General features: G+C 40.0%; 1 protein-coding gene across 1 annotated transcript in view; it reads left to right on the forward strand.

Annotated features, from left to right (window-relative positions):
- Nucleotides 1-15907, forward strand: part of LOC131593236 (putative disease resistance RPP13-like protein 1) — a 76022-nt gene that overhangs the window by 32389 nt on the left and 27726 nt on the right. The window lies entirely within an intron of this gene.

Raw genomic sequence — 15907 nt, forward strand, 5'->3', positions numbered from 1 at the left:
GCCACAGTTGCAAAAGCCAGAAAGGTCCAGCATAAAGTAAGGTACCAGATTGGAAATTCTTGGTAAGGTTTGCAGCTTCGCTGAGGTTTTCATAAAGAAATCCCAGAAGTAGTTGGCCAAGATTGAGCTTTTTTCCATTATGCAATTGGTTAGCCATGCAAAGATATCTCTTTGCAACTTGTATGGATCTTGAGCAGAAAGCACACCGTGAAAGCCATAGCGCCAAGAAAGCAATATGTTCGTTATCAGAGACTTCTTCGTTCGCGGTAACATGATGTCGTTGGATAAAAGCAGTATAAGTAACTGTCGAATTATTAAAGCCAATCGTGTCATCATCCATCTCAGTGGGATCGAAGTCTTCCCCAGTTGGTCGAAGTCCTGTAATCGCAGCTACATCAAAGAGAGTAGGGGTGACCATTCCACATGGGAGGTGGAAAGTGTTGTGGGAAGCATCCCAGAAATGGACCGCTGCTACTAACATGGGTTGGTTATATGTTAAGCCTGTTTTTGATAGTTGGATCAAATCGTAGATTCCTAACGATTTCCAGTCAGATTCTTTCTTTTTCTCTACTTTTTCTAACCAGGCAAAGTATAAGTCAGGATCTTTGGCTAAAGGGAGTGACCTAAACACTTTTACAAAGTTGGTCATATAATTTAACCTAATTTTTGGCAAAGCCAAAGGGGCTACGGTTGAAGTTTCTTCAACATTAGCAGATTCTCCTGAAGGAGAGCAACCCTCTTCATTTGTGTTAGCTTTGCTCACTAATGGCCTAGTCTTATAATAAGCAGGGAAGAACTTACTTAGGGTTTGATTATCTTCACCCGGCAATGGACCCATAAAAGCAAAAGTTTTTCCAGAAAGTTCAAAGGGTATGATTACCTGGGAAGCGTAAATAGCACGAACTTCTTCAACGTTAGGGTTTGGAATATGTTCGTTTTCACCAGACCGTGTGGTGGATTGGAGCTTTAGAGCAGGTTGAAGAACGTTGGAAGATGAAGCCATCGGATGAGTTTTGAGAAATTCAGATTTGAAAAGTTTGAAGATGTTGGTTCCTTTGTTTGATGAAGAAGACGGAGAAATAGGAATGAGAAGTTGTAAAAAGAGTGCAAGTCCAAAGTATTTAAAGGTTTAACGGAAACCCTTTTTTAAAATCTTTTGGGTAAAACCCAAAGGACACGTGGCGAATGATGATTTAATCCAATGGCGGTCGAGAGATTCAGCTTTACTCCTAGTATATAGGAGTAATAATCAGGAAGTAAGGTCAAGGACGTGGGAATGTAAGTTATGAGAAGACATTTTGAGAATGACAAGACGTTTCGGAAACAGAGATTATCAATGATTATGACGTTTAGTCAGTAGTCTTGGAACTATCAAAACTTAATAAGAGACGAAATCTTATGATGGCAAAAAACGCCTATTTCTGTTGATCTTCGAAACAGGCATTTATTGGGGGCAATTTGTTAGCTGAAGATTTCGTTGAACAAATATATGTGCTTCGAAGAAGTGCATAATCGAAGGCAAGGTGGTTACTGATGACCATCTCTGAGAAGTATAAAATGGCTACTGATGGCCATGTTTCGATAGCAGGAAATGTCTAAGTTTTTTATGAAGGTGATGGCTACTGAAGGCTATTGGAAGGATATATCCTCGAAGACTTAGACAAAATTTATAAATTTACTTAAGTATTATTATTTAGCGTGTTTTGTTAGTAAGTGTTTATTAGCATACTGCCACGCGTCGAAGATGGACTCAGGCGGGAAGATTTGAAATTCGAAGATAGTCACGTAACTGCTTATTCACAGATGTCATCGCTGGAAGTTCTTATGAGAAACGTGGCAGCAGATTAGCGTAGGGCCGTTATGGTCGAAACTAGTATAAATAGGAGTTTTCATGATAGAATTCCGTGTGTTCATTTTGTACAAATCACTCACATATTTACTCAAGTATCAAGCGTTAACGAGAACGAGTTCGCTGAGAAAATGTACGTATGACACCACCATCTTAATACATGAGTATTATCTTTTATTGCTTTTCATCTTCGAATATCTTTAAATTCTTGCATTTAATTTACTTCTTATCATTTACGTTACTGTATCTTTAACTTTCATGTTATTTACTTTCATGTTATTTACTTTCATGTTATTTACTTTCATGTTATTTATCTTCATGTTACTTACTTTCAAGATCTTTAACAGTTTTATGTTTTAAGATTCTTTTTAACAGAATTGCATGTTATGTTATATGCGTTGTCTACATTTTAAAGTCATAATCGCATATAATCAAGTCATCACTAAAAAAGTGTATGTTTTTAATCGAATAACATTTGTCGAAGACAACGAATCGTGAACATGGTTCTAAAGAATGTTGATAACAATCTAATCGACTATGTGTCCTAGGATCAATCTAGTCGATCCTGCGAGTAACCAAATCATATTTATTATAGTTTGGAGGACTAGCGGTTGTTTACCGGAAATCACCGTAAACAAATTGGCACGTCCAGTGGTCATCAGTAACCAGTAATTAATTTAGAGACTTCAAGTCAAAGAACCGTCCCCGTTCGACAAGAAACGGAGGAAGAACAACCCAGAGTAAGAATTGTAGGTAGAAATGAACATCCAGATGGGGTTGTTCAAAGAGTCACTACTTTGCCACCCAATTCGATAGATGCGTGGGCATACCTAGAAAGATTGTTCCATGAGCAATTTTACATGGGTCAAACTAAGATAAGTTTGAAGGAATTGGCCAGTGTTAAGAGGAAATTCACGGAGACTATTGATGATTATTTGAATAGGTTCCGTCTGTTGAAATCTAGGTGTTTTACGACAGTTCCTGAGCACGAACTTGTCGAAATGGCAGCAGGTGGTCTAGACTACTCAATAAGAAAGAAATTAGATACCCAATACCTTAGGGACATGGCCCAGTTAGCGGATAGAGTTCGACAGGTCGAACGCTTGAAAGCAGAAAAGGCTAGGGCTAACAAAAGTCATAAGAAGGAAAGGATAGCGTACGTCGAAGTCGAAGACGCTGATGATGAGTCTTGCGATGACTCATATAGCCTGGAGGAAGTCGAAATAGACTTAGCAGAATTAAAAGAGGCACCACCTTATGCCTGCAAACTATTAAATCCTGCAAATGGAAAGAACCCTGTAGAAAATGATAAGAATGATAGGTTTCCTAAGAAAACTTATACATTTGATATTACTAAGTGTGATGAAATATTTGATCTATTAGTAAAAGATGGCCAAATGATACTACCTCCTAATTCCAAAATTCCTCCGTTGGAACAACGGAAGAAAAGAGGTTTCTGTAAATATCATGGGTTTTTAGGCCATAAAACTTCACAATGTTTTCTTTTCAGGGATCTAATTCAAAATGCTATCAATGATGGAAGGTTGAAATTTGCTGACAAGACCAAGAGTCACATGAGGGTCGATACCAATCCCCTAAACATTGCTGATGCTAGCCTCTGTGAGGTAGAAGATATCAACATGGTGGAGGTATCGGAGATCGAAGTGGCGGAAACTAAGGCAATGCTCAACGGAAAGCAGGCTACTGAAAGCCTGAATGATGAAATAATCTTCAATACTGAGATTGAAGAAGCTTCCCAAATAGAGATGACTGAAGCACCAAAAGAAGAGAGCAATGAGGCCACTGAAGACCTCAGGATGAAACTCCAGAAAATCCAAATCTCTGAAGTTGCTCCAGCGGTGGTCAACATGGTTAGCGCCAGACACCCAACATCTGAGTTTGGCGAACTAGAGACACGGCTGACAAGGCAGAATGGGGGTATTAAAGTTCCTCTAAGAGCTGAAAGCCTCAAAGACTACCTATGGAATTGCCATGAGAGAAATGGCGGAAAACAATGGATGTGCCCAAGGTGTTCGATCATGCTGAATCGAAGAATCGAAACCAATTTCGAAAGGGCTCGACGTGAAAGATGGGAACACCCAGGGAGAGAACCAAATCCTTTACTACAAGTGTACCCAAGGATGGATGAAAGCTTATTAGGATTTTTGATCAGATGCCACAAGGGGAACTCTGAAGTTGCACTCTGCCCCAGATGTGGGGCAGCCTATGATGAGATGCTAGCACGATCATTTGAACGTGTGCACTGCTCCATGAATCAAGAAACTCAGGGGCTACGTCCTGACCTGTATGGTTTCGATGTATGGACCCCAACGAAGAGACCAGATAGTCCACACCCTAGAGTTCGAAGGGTAACGTTCAAAATCCCTGCAGATCCACCTAGGGATAGATGGGTACAAGCTGATGCAAGAACCAACAAATGGCGTAGTTGGGACCAAGGAGGAAGAACCGCAATGGCATATAGGAGACAATTTCAAAGGCCAAATCGAGAGACATATCGATTGGAGAACTATAAGGGAAAAAACCCTATGTCTCGGTCCCAATGGAGGAGGCACCAGAGGATGAAAAAGGCCCAGAAGGAATATAGACCAAGAGAAACTGGAGAAACTAGCAGCAACCAAGTCCCATACCAGGGAGCAAAGTCAAACAAACCTCCGGTGGAACGTGCATTGTTCGAAGCTGAAAAGCTCTTGGATGAAGAAGATAAGATGCGGTCAAATTCCTGGAACGAAGAGGACAGAATGACAAATGATTTTGATTCTGATGGAGTCTCGTCTATAAATTTAAATTGCAATGTTGTGTCCGTACTCCCTCACGAGTTTAACCAAGAAACTGAGGTAGAAGACTGTGAGGAGGCTGATATCGAAGAAATGGCAAAACACAGACCTGTGTGTTACTATGTGCTAAATAATGGTGCAGTCGAAGAGCAGAATGCTTTCTTCGAGAGGCCTGATGAGGGTATGAGAAATCATTTGAAACCACTCTACATTAGGGCTAAGATTGAGAATGTTGGCATCAATAAAGTCCTAGTTGATGGGGGAGCAGCAGTAAATTTGATGCCCCAGTATATGATAAAGAGAATTGGCATGTTCGATACGGACATAAGACCACATAACATGGTCCTGTCTAACTATGAAGGTAAGATAGGACAAACACTGGGAGTTGTTCAAGTCAATTTGACAGTAGGCTCAGTTACCAGACCCACTATGTTCATGGTTATACCAGCAAAAGCAAACTATAACCTGTTGCTCGGAAGGGAATGGATTCATGGGGTAGCAGCTGTACCCTCCACAATGCATCAAAGGGTGACAATCTGGAGAGAAGATGGCATAGTAGAGAACATCGAAGGTGATCAGAGTTACTATATGGCTGAAGTTAACCAGGTAAATAAATCCAACTTCGATAGGAATCTGGCAAATATAGGACCTTGTCATACTGCAGAAGAGATGTACACCCCAAATAAGAATGCATTGTATTATCTTACTTTGCACCCAAACGGATTCCAATGGGATAGAGAGATCATGGATGGTCCAACGGATACAGCACCTTTAGAAGATCATGCAGCAATACGGCCAACAGGCTGGGACGATGACATTAATCATGTCTGAGTCTTCATTCTTCGAAAGGATTTCGGCCTATGTGGCCGAGAACAAACAAAAGGCGGCTCTCGAGGCCGAATTAGCAGATGTAAAGGTAGATACCATCCAAATCAAAGAAGAGATAGCAGAATTGGAGGTGCATACAGATTTCAAACACTCCAAAGATACGATCCTAGACGAAGAGATTATGGACGAAGGATCAAACCAAAGATTAGATGCAATATACGACGAAGAACCTTTAGGGTTCGAAAAAGACCCAATGGCTTCTAATATAAAGATGTTAGCCCAAGATCCACTCGAAGAAGTAAACCTCGGAGACAGGGATCAAAAGAGGATAACATATATCAGCGCGAAATTAGAGCCAGAATTAAAAGCAACGGTCATCAAAATGCTGAAAGAAAATAGAGATTGCTTTGCTTGGGATTATGATGAGATGCCTGGTCTAGGAAGGGATCTAGTCGAATTGAAGCTTCCGATAAAAGAAGGGAAGAAACCTGTGAAGCAAACTCCTAGAAGATTCGCGCCAGAGATCCATTCGAAGATTAAAGCAGAGGTCGAAAGGCTTTTACGTTGCAAGTTTATCCAAACTACAAGGTATGTCGAATGGATTGCCAATATAGTGCCTGTAATTAAAAAGAATGGCTCTTTACGAGTATGCATAGACTTTCGTGATCTTAATGCAGCCACTCCTAAAGACGAATATCCCATGCCTGTAGCAGAAATGCTGGTAGACTCAGCCGCAGGTTTTGAGTATCTAAGTATGTTGGATGGATACTCAGGATATAATCAGATCTTTATTGCAGAAGATGATGTATCCAAGACAGCGTTTCGTTGCCCAGGGGCAATAGGCACTTACGAATGGGTTGTAATGCCTTTTGGTTTAAAAAATGCTGGGGCAACTTACCAAAGAGCAATGAACTCTATATTCCATGACTTTATAGAAACATTCATGCAAGTATATATAGACGACATTGTGGTGAAATCTACTTCGGGAATGAGTCATCTCGATCATTTAAACCAATCATTCGAAAGAATGAGGAAACACGGATTGAAGATGAACCCCCTTAAATGTGCTTTCTTTGTACAAGCAGGAGATTTCTTGGGTTTCGTAGTCCATAAAAAGGGAATAGAGATCAACCAGAACAAGACAAAAGCCATCATGGAAACCAAATCTCCATCCACGAAGAAAGAGTTACAATCATTATTGGGAAAGATAAATTTTTTAAGAAGATTTATCTCTAATTTGAGTGGACGCACGCAAGCCTTCTCGCCTTTACTACGGCTTAAGCAAGGAAAGTTCGAATGGCGTGCTGAACATCAAGAAGCTTTCGATCAGATAAAGCAATACTTGACTTGTCCACCAATCTTATCTCCCCCAAATGGGAAGAAACACATGCGCCTGTACATTTCAGCATCAGACAAAACAATAGGCAGCATGCTGGCACAAGAAGATGAAAATGGCATCGAAAGAGCCATTTACTACTTAAGTAGAGTACTCAATGATGCAGAGACTAGATATACTGCTATAGAAAAACTCTGCCTTTGTTTGTATTTCTCTTGTATTAAACTTAAGTATTATATAAAGCCAGTTGATGTTTACGTTTCGTCTCATTGTGATGTTATTAAGCATATGTTATCCAAGCCAATATTACATAGTCGAATTGGCAAGTGGGCTTTAGCCCTAACGGAATATTCGCTAATATTCCAACCTCTCAAGGCAATGAAAGGCCAAATTGTGTCAGACTTCATTGTCGATCACGCAGTGGTCGAGAATCATCAGCATTACGTGGACCTAAAACCTTGGAAGTTGTACTTCGATGGGTCGACACATAGAGAAGGTTCTGGAGTTGGAGTGTTGATAATTTCTCCTGATGGAATTCCAACAAAGCTCAAGTACAAACTCGAAGGACCATTATGCTCCAACAATGAAGCTGAGTACGAAGCGTTAATCGCCGGACTTGAGGCTTTGTTAGAATTGGGGGCAACCAGAGTCGAAATTAAAGGAGACTCCGAATTGGTCATCAAACAATTAACAAAAGAATACAAGTGCATCAAAGAGAATCTAATCATGTACTTTGTCATTGCAAATAGGCTACTCAAGAAATTCGAATACGTAGAATTGAAACATGTATCAAGGGTGAATAACCAAGAAGCGAACGACTTGGCACAGTTGGCTTCAGGATACAAAGTATCGAAAGAAAAATTGGAAGAATTGATCGAAGTAAGAGGAAGAGCAATGTCTACTAAACTTTCTCCGAGCGATCTAGAGAATTCACAATTGGGTTATGCCAACAAAGAAGAGTTCGAAGTCCTAAATATTGACTCTTTGGCAGACACGGATTGGAGGAGCCCAATAATCAACTATTTGAAGAATCCTTCGACGGAGACAGATAGAAAAATCAAATATAGAGCCTTGTCATATTTTCTAATGGGGAACGAATTGTTCAAGAAAACTCCTGAAGGGGTATTGCTGAAATGCTTGGGCGAAGCAGAAGCATACTTGGCTCTATCAAACGTACACAGTGGGGCATGTGGTGCACATCAAGCAGGACATAAGATGAAATGGCTTTTGTTTCGTTATGGGATGTATTGGCCTTCAATGTTGAAAGATTGCATAGAATTTGCCAAGGGGTGCCAAGAATGCCAAGAACACGCAGGTATACAACATGCTCCAGCAAATGAACTCAGTACAATAGTGAAACCTTGGCCTTTCAGAGGATGGGCTTTAGATTTAATTGGAGAAATTCACCCTAAATCATCCAGAGGTCAAAGGTACATTTTGGTAGGAATAGATTATTTCACAAAATGGGTCGAAGCAATACCATTGGCAAATGTGGACCAAGAAGCGGTGATTGAGTTTATTCAAAAATATATTATATATAGGTTCGGAATCCCAGAAAGCATAACAACTGATCAGGGATCAGTCTTCACTGGACGAAAAATGCAGGACTTTGCCAAGGAAATAGGATTCAAGTTGCTAACATCCACACCTTATTATGCTCAAGCAAATGGACAAGTCGAAGCAGCAAATAAAATTATAATTGGTCTTATTAAGAAGCATGTGGGGAAGAAACCCAAGAATTGGCATAAGACTTTAGATCAAGCACTTTGGGCTTGTCGAACCTCTCCAAAAGAAGCTACAAATACAACTCCTTTCCAGTTGACGTTTGGACATGATGCGGTACTACCAATCGAAATATTTTTGCAGTCAGTAAGAATACAAAGACAAGCAGACATTTCTCCCAACGTTTACTGGGAGTTAATGATGAATGAGTTGGTAGATCTAGACGAAGACAGGCTTCGAGCATTGGAAATGATTAAAAGACAGAAAGAAAGAGTATCCAGAGCATACAATAAAAAGGTGAAAGGTAAAACTTTTGTTAATAATGATTTAGTCTGGAAAGTTATTTTACCTATAGACCGAAAAAATCAGGCGTTTGGTAAATGGTCCCCACATTGGGAAGGACCTTTTCGAATCTTAAAAACATTTTCGAACAATGCTTATGAAATTGAAGAATTAGCAGAAGATCGTAGGATCTTAAGAGTAAATGGGAAGTATTTGAAGAAATATAAGCCAAGCATGTTCGAAGTTAAGATTGCAAAAACGTAGACACTTGAGGTGTCACGAAAAGCCAAAATGGTTAGCCATGTGTCAAAACACATGAGCCATATTGATCAAAATGGCTTTACATGCAGAATAACAGACTTAAAAAAGGAAAAGTCTAAAGAAATTTCAAAATATTTGTCATTCATAACTTGGGTTTTGCATGCATTACAAAAGATCCAAACAGGATCTGAAAGTACAACAAAAAGGAAAGAAAGCATAAAAACCCTAAGACAAAGGAAAAAGGAAAGTTGTTAGTTAATCCTTTGGTTTAAACCCTCCAAGGACAACACGGGTGAAGGTTCGGCTTCGAACATGTCGATGGCTCCGCCCTCACGCATGCGTCTCACTACACCCTTTCTTTGAAAGATGAAAGAAAGAAGTCTTCCGTAAGGGAGGCAAGTCACGTTCCTCTGCCGTTCAGTACCAATAGAGACAGCTTTCACAAGACCTTTGAATATCATCAAAGGAATGTTGATCTTCTTCCCTCGAAGACCACAGAAGATGAACTCCAAATCTTCAACCAAGATGTTGTTTTCGTTGACCCTCCGAGGCTGGAAGTTGCCTACGAGCATCTGATGCCAGATCCTAACAACTCTGGCGCTGAAAGGATCATTTTCCATGACGGACCTCAGCATGAGATGCGTGGTCATGTTAAAGACATCATCATCAAAGCGTTCCCCAGAGTTACTACACTTGATTAAGTGAGCAATGGTGGCAGGAGTAATACTGAAACGTGCATGCCGAATCTCAGAATCTATGGTGGTTCTACCTTCAGGATCTATGCGTACAGTAGCATTCATCCAAAATTCAGCCAACATGTTTGGATAAACAGCACCTTCCAAGACTTCCTCAAAGTAGAAGTCCAACTCCTGATTGGCAAACAAAGTTTCAAAAGTGACAAAGTGGCGAAGGAGTTCATCCTCAGAAAGTCTGAACTCGCTCCGGATAAGGGTTTTGATTTCATTGAGTGAGAGGATTTCGGCCATTATGAAAAAGAGAAGAAGGTTTTGGAGGAAGAAAAATGGTTTCTCTTTTCTGAGTTTAGGAAAGAAGAGAATGAGTGAATGAAGAAAATAAGGGTGATATTGGACCTTTATATAGAAGGGGAATACTAAAGGTTGGTTTAGTTTCTTAATAATTGATTAGACTGCAGTTGGTTTTTTCAAAGAGAGGAGTTATTACATCCGCCGTTTCCCGCCCTTGGAAGTTGAACAGCAATCATGAAACTGATTCACGCACGTCTTGAAATGACGTTTTGAAAAAGTAACGTTACTGTTAGTCATGATTAGGGCTAAAGAAGTAGAAACGTCAAGTCCAAAGGCTAAGAGGTCGCGAAGAGTATTCGGAGTTTACATGTTGCATTAATGAAGAATACTGTGGAGGATCTGAAAATATATTTTGACAAGAGATTGAAAAGATTTGCTAAGAAATAGTGCTGATAAATATTATATTAAGGGAGAAGTTAAGCATATAAATAAGTGCTTTTACAAAACATATGAGGTTTCGATTACAAATGAGAACGCAACAGATAATAAGGTTCGAAGCAGCTAGTTGAAACCCTCAGGGAGGTTATTCTTGATCTTTGAATATTGTGACTCCCAAGAAGTCATACGGAGTTCGATCACCGATCGTTGCTTCTTCAACCTTTCGATCTCAGGAATTAATTTTTGAGCAGCCTCGAAATGTGTGATCCCTGATTGTACTATTTCGACCAACTCCTTTTGATTGGATTGTTGGATGGTTGCCTGGCTGCGTTCAGCTTCCTCGATTTTCTCCTCAAGTGCCTTTATCTCTTGTTTCCAGATCTTGATATTTTTTGCATGATCATCAAAGGCCTTCTGGTCTTCTGATTGCTTAAGTTTGAGGACCTCGCCTCGTTGGGTTGCATCTACTGCAGAATTCCATGAAGAATCACGGGAGGCTATTGCTTCAGATAACTCTCTTTCGATATTTCGTTTTCGAAGGATATCAGCTTGAAGTTGCTCAACCAAGGAGCCTAACAGAACAAGTACATCTGAGACTGTTGTGGAGACTTGAAGTAAATCTACTTTTCTCAAAAGTTGATGTAAACCATGACTCTTAAGAGGATCCCGAATGAGGAGATCCACAAGATTGACATCGAAGAACCGCTCTTTGATTTGTCGAAGCACGCTAGAAGTGTCTTCTTGGTTGCCAGACTCCACAGTCGCAACTGGAATAGCGTCAGGACTTGGAGACGAAGAAGCATCCACATTCATGATAATCTTCAAGAAACTAAGAGGATCAGCATGCTTTAATTGTTCTAGCTCCGAAGGCGTAGGGGCAGGCATTGAAGTGGTCCCAGGATCAGCTTTTGTGTCAAGAGTCGAAGCTTCTTGAAAGTTTTGCTTTTCTAGTTTGGAAGTTTCCTCCGTAGCATCTGATTCAGACACGGTGTCGTCACTGTGATGAGGATGCAGATTCACATTGTCACTACCTGAGAGGGCGTGATCTTCGCCTTCCAAACTTTTGTCTTGATGGGTAGCTGGAGACTCATCAGTAGAATGACTTTCTTCAACGGGTTCATCAGGCAGCATAGTGTTGATGGGCTGAGCATCTTCGACCACGGGTGAAAGAGCGGGAGCTTTGTCTCGAGAAGTATCTGTGTCGAATAAAGCAGAGTTAGTCATAAGAATAAACCTGTAACAAGTTTGTTCAACGAAGCTAAAGATTATTATTACCATAAAGTTTGGGGACATCAACGGTAAGACCAGGATCTTTGAAGCCTGAAGTAGCAGTACCAGCATCATCCTGCAATAACAAGGTAGAAAAGTTAATCCCATTATTTAGATAAAGTCACAAGTTAATATGCGAAAAACCTGAAAGACCTTGGTTTGGATATTATCTGGACTTGAATTGTGACTTTCGACAACAAGTATGTTGCTAGTTGTTTTCAAAGGAGAATCTTCAGAGGACGCTTTATCAGTAGGAGAAGCAGTTTTGGAGGGACTCGCTCCCTTTCCTTTTTTCGAAGGAGTAGCAGATTTTTGTCTTTTCCTAAGTCCTTGTCTAGTGTTAGGAGGAGATTTATCCCCATCATCTGAAGCAGCGGGCGAAGAAACTTTCCGTTTCGGACCAGTTGGGGGCTTCGAACTCTGAAAAGACAGATGATAAGCAAAGGGACTATTGATTACGGATTATATAAGATTAAGAACGCAAAAGGTGCGTACCGTAGGCTTTTTATCAGGATTGAGAGAGCCACTTTCACTGGGTTTGTCGCTTTGGGATGTCCCAGGATTCTTTTGGGCAGGAGTCTCTTTGATCTTCCTCCTGTGAGCAACAGCTGTAGTCGAAACTAAAATTAGTATACCAGCCAAAAAGGAAAAGTCAGTCGAAAAGATTGTCTGAATCCAAACCTTCAGGTATTGGAGTCAAGACACGAACGTGTTTGAGATCTATATGGAGATGTCCTTTGAAAGTATCCAAGGTATGCTTAGTCGGAACCACCCGTTCAGCGCGTTTTTTACTACTATTTTGAAGATCTTTTAAAACGTTGCCACACACAAACCAATCTGGAAAAGGAGGGCTCAAAGCCACACCAAAATCCGCGCTTGGCAGCGGAGGAAATTTTGGAGGATTAAGTTTGAAAGCCACTTCATAACGTAGTTCTGGTCGAACATACGAGGGCAATTTCAACTTATCCAGTTTGGCGGAAAACTTTTCGCGCAAAGTAATTGCAGCCTCACGGACGGTCCGACTAAGATCATCAGGCCTATAGATAGTTTCAAAAAATTTTTGGAAAGCTTGTATTTCTTTAATATGAGTTGTAGTACCTTTACGAAAATGCTCCTGCACATCAGCAAAAGCTGCAGTTAGTTCCTGCGTCAAACTATCAGCATCAAGGATTTGAGAAGTATAATAATCCGTCCACCATTGATGGAAGTCTGGTGTACAGTAAAAGGAAGGTTCGAAAGGAATAGGGGAAAGGTTGGTGACGCCAGCATATCTGTTAACTTTCTTTTCACATTCTTCTTCTGACAAGTATAAGGTGTGGAAGCATATATGACTCCTTTTCTCATATAAGCATTTTGGTTTTATTTGGACCAATCCAAACTGTCGTGAAACCAAATTTGGTTGATAGCACACAAGAGTGCATTGCCCTTTCGATGGTCGAAGACGATAGAGGAACAATCTTGGAGTCAGAAAAGATTCCCAAATTTCCATAAGCTCAGTTTGTTGGTCCTGAGATGTTGGTGGGAATTTCTGAGTAAACCATTCAGGACCCTTGGTTCTATGTACAAACGGAGCCATAGACGGATCAAATTGACGACGTTGGGCAAACATCATCATGTACGCTAAGAAGCATTCTTGAAGTTTCCTAGGCTCTTCTTGTGGAGTCAGGTAAGCCAACCTAGTTCCTTCAATGGTTCGATTCCTGATTTTGTCATCTTCCTCCTTGATTTTCCCTCGAAACGGAAGATGAGCTTCGAACGTAGCATTTAGCCACAGTTGCAAAAGCCAGAAAGGTCCAGCATAAAGTAAGGTACCAGATTGGAAATTCTTGGTAAGGTTTGCAGCTTCGCTGAGGTTTTCATAAAGAAATCCCAGAAGTAGTTGGCCAAGATTGAGCTTTTTTCCATTATGCAATTGGTTAGCCATGCAAAGATATCTCTTTGCAACTTGTATGGATCTTGAGCAGAAAGCACACCGTGAAAGCCATAGCGCCAAGAAAGCAATATGTTCGTTATCAGAGACTTCTTCGTTCGCGGTAACATGATGTCGTTGGATAAAAGCAGTATAAGTAACTGTCGAATTATTAAAGCCAATCGTGTCATCATCCATCTCAGTGGGATCGAAGTCTTCCCCAGTTGGTCGAAGTCCTGTAATCGCAGCTACATCAAAGAGAGTAGGGGTGACCATTCCACATGGGAGGTGGAAAGTGTTGTGGGAAGCATCCCAGAAATGGACCGCTGCTACTAACATGGGTTGGTTATATGTTAAGCCTGTTTTTGATAGTTGGATCAAATCGTAGATTCCTAACGATTTCCAGTCAGATTCTTTCTTTTTCTCTACTTTTTCTAACCAGGCAAAGTATAAGTCAGGATCTTTGGCTAAAGGGAGTGACCTAAACACTTTTACAAAGTTGGTCATATAATTTAACCTAATTTTTGGCAAAGCCAAAGGGGCTACGGTTGAAGTTTCTTCAACATTAGCAGATTCTCCTGAAGGAGAGCAACCCTCTTCATTTGTGTTAGCTTTGCTCACTAATGGCCTAGTCTTATAATAAGCAGGGAAGAACTTACTTAGGGTTTGATTATCTTCACCCGGCAATGGACCCATAAAAGCAAAAGTTTTTCCAGAAAGTTCAAAGGGTATGATTACCTGGGAAGCGTAAATAGCACGAACTTCTTCAACGTTAGGGTTTGGAATATGTTCGTTTTCACCAGACCGTGTGGTGGATTGGAGCTTTAGAGCAGGTTGAAGAACGTTGGAAGATGAAGCCATCGGATGAGTTTTGAGAAATTCAGATTTGAAAAGTTTGAAGATGTTGGTTCCTTTGTTTGATGAAGAAGACGGAGAAATAGGAATGAGAAGTTGTAAAAAGAGTGCAAGTCCAAAGTATTTAAAGGTTTAACGGAAACCCTTTTTTAAAATCTTTTGGGTAAAACCCAAAGGACACGTGGCGAATGATGATTTAATCCAATGGCGGTCGAGAGATTCAGCTTTACTCCTAGTATATAGGAGTAATAATCAGGAAGTAAGGTCAAGGACGTGGGAATGTAAGTTATGAGAAGACATTTTGAGAATGACAAGACGTTTCGGAAACAGAGATTATCAATGATTATGACGTTTAGTCAGTAGTCTTGGAACTATCAAAACTTAATAAGAGACGAAATCTTATGATGGCAAAAAACGCCTATTTCTGTTGATCTTCGAAACAGGCATTTATTGGGGGCAATTTGTTAGCTGAAGATTTCGTTGAACAAATATATGTGCTTCGAAGGAGTGCATAATCGAAGGCAAGGTGGTTACTGATGACCATCTCTGAGAAGTATAAAATGGCTACTGATGGCCATGTTTCGATAGCAGGAAATGTCTAAGTTTTTTATGAAGGTGATGGCTACTGAAAGCTATTGGAAGGATATATCCTCGAAGACTTAGACAAAATTTATAAATTTACTTAAGTATTATTATTTAGCGTGTTTTGTTAGTAAGTGTTTATTAGCATACTGCCACGCGTCGAAGATGGACTCAGGCGGGAAGATTTGAAATTCGAAGATAGTCACGTAACTGCTTATTCACAGATGTCATCGCTGGAAGTTCTTATGAGAAACGTGGCAGCAGATTAGCGTAGGGCCGTTATGGTCGAAACTAGTATAAATAGGAGTTTTCATGATAGAATTCCGTGTGTTCATTTTGTACAAATCACTCACATATTTACTCAAGTATCAAGCGTTAACGAGAACGAGTTCGCTGAGAAAATGTACGTATGACACCACCATCTTAATACATGAGTATTATCTTTTATTGCTTTTCGTCTTCGAATATCTTTAAATTCTTGCATTCTAATTTACTTCTTATCATTTACGTTACTGTATCTTTAACTTTCATGTTATTTACTTTCATGTTATTTACTTTCATGTTATTTACTTTCATGTTATTTATCTTCATGTTACTTACTTTCAAGATCTTTAACAGTTTTATGTTTTAAGATTCTTTTTAACAGAATTGCATGTTATGTTATATGCGTTGTCTACATTTTAAAGTCATAATCGCATATAATCAAGTCATCACTAAAAAAGTGTATGTTTTTAATCGAATAACATTTGTCGAAGACAACGAATCGTGAACATGGTTCTAAAGAATGTTGATAAC

This window comes from Vicia villosa, linkage group LG3 (assembly GCF_029867415.1).
Source record: "Vicia villosa cultivar HV-30 ecotype Madison, WI linkage group LG3, Vvil1.0, whole genome shotgun sequence".
NCBI lineage: Eukaryota > Viridiplantae > Streptophyta > Magnoliopsida > Fabales > Fabaceae > Vicia > Vicia villosa.